General features: G+C 36.6%; 1 pseudogene; it reads left to right on the top strand.

Annotated features, from left to right (window-relative positions):
- Positions 1 to 355: 355 nt before the first annotated feature.
- On the top strand, positions 356 to 1,424 carry LOC142633360 (putative germin-like protein 2-1; annotated as a pseudogene).
- The last annotated feature ends 215 nt before the right edge of the window (positions 1,425 to 1,639 follow it).

Below are 1,639 nucleotides of genomic sequence, written 5' to 3'. Positions count from 1 at the left end.
ACACAAAATCCTCTTAGACCAGATTTTTCACAAATAATTAATCTGAAATCTGGACTGCTGCATTTGACATATTAGGACACGGTAATTATTTTGTTGCATATCAAAATAAACTTTTGGAAAATGTTATTAGCTACAATTGGCTTAAGATGGAAGTCTCAGACTTCTTCTCAGCATCTGGTATTAGGACGGCAGCTTGTCCAGCATTCATCAGGACTCATTCTTACTCATATATGCCTATGAAGTTTGTCTTCTTAGTCTATATATAGAGAGTTCACGTAAGGATTGCTTCACATCTCAAACTCTTTTCGGTAGTTCAATTTGATATCTTCTATGAGCTTGAAGAAATTACTGGAAACCAAGATCAAAATGGCAAACCACATTGTTTTCGAATTGAGCCTGCTTGCATTCGCTTGTGCACTGGCCTTTGCATCGGATCCTAGTCCTGTGCAAGATTTCTGCATTGCAGACCCTGCTAGCTCAGGTTGTGGCCCAACTATAACATGCTTAGCTTTATTTTGCATTAAAGATTATTCATACTGTCTTCTATTTTATTAATAATGCAAACTTTAAATTTTTTGTAGGCTTAAATACATGGTTGGACACTTAAGTTTAGTAAGTTTAATTAAATGATTGCTTTTAATCTCTTAGATGGCACAACCAAACTAAATACTGATGCGTCATTACTTCATAGATGTGAAACTGAAAAGCAATCACTTTGAGTTCGTCAAGGACCAAAATCGATTACTTTAAGTTTTTTAGAGACTAAAATCGCTTACTTAAAAGTATTTTAGAGACTAAAATCGATTACTTTAAACCTCAAAAATTAAAACAGTTCATGTATTTTGGCTTTTTTTTTTTTGGCATTAAAATCTTACTTTTGGTATTGTGATTATGGCAGCTCGAGTGAACGGCTTTGCTTGCCTGGACCCTAAACTTGCACAGGCTGACCACTTCTTCCTTAGTGGACTAGACAAAGCAGGCAACACATCTAATCCTCTTGGTTCTAGCGTTACCCCAGTGACTGTAGTTCAAATTCCTGGGCTAAACACCCTTGGTATTGCACTGGCTCGCTTGGATTGGGTCTTATTCCACTACATTTTCATCCTCGTGCTACCGAAGTTTTAACAGTCCTAGAAGGTAGCCTCTACGTTGGTTTTGTGACCTCTAATCCCAACAACCAGTTCATATCAAAGGTCCTTCAGAAGGGTGATGCGTTTGTCTTTCCAGTGGGACTCATTCACTTCCAGCAAAATGTGGGTCAAGGAAAGGCCATCTCTATCTCTGCCTTGAGTAGCCAAAACCCTGGAATCATTACTGTTGCTAACGCAGTTTTCGGATCAAAACCATCCATTGCGGATGATATTCTGTCCAAGGCTTTGCAGGTGGACAAGTCTGTAATTGATCATCTTCAAGTAAAATTCTAGCTGAGCAGAATGCTATGTAGTTCTAAGCTATCATATTACTAGGCGAGTGTTTTTATTATGCTAATGTTATATATCACACAAATTTATTTTCTAAAGTTGTACTTGGATTTTCATTGATTAAGGTTGCATGATATGTCACCTACAATTTCTATAATATATGGAGTATATTTTTAAATAAATATCATTCTTTTCTCTGTAGCTTGATGCATATAATT

The sequence above is a fragment of the Castanea sativa genome, chromosome 5, assembly GCF_040712315.1.
Source record: "Castanea sativa cultivar Marrone di Chiusa Pesio chromosome 5, ASM4071231v1".
Classification (NCBI taxonomy): domain Eukaryota; kingdom Viridiplantae; phylum Streptophyta; class Magnoliopsida; order Fagales; family Fagaceae; genus Castanea; species Castanea sativa.
The sequence above is the reverse complement of the archived record's forward strand: the minus strand, read 5'-3'. Positions and strand labels throughout refer to the sequence as shown.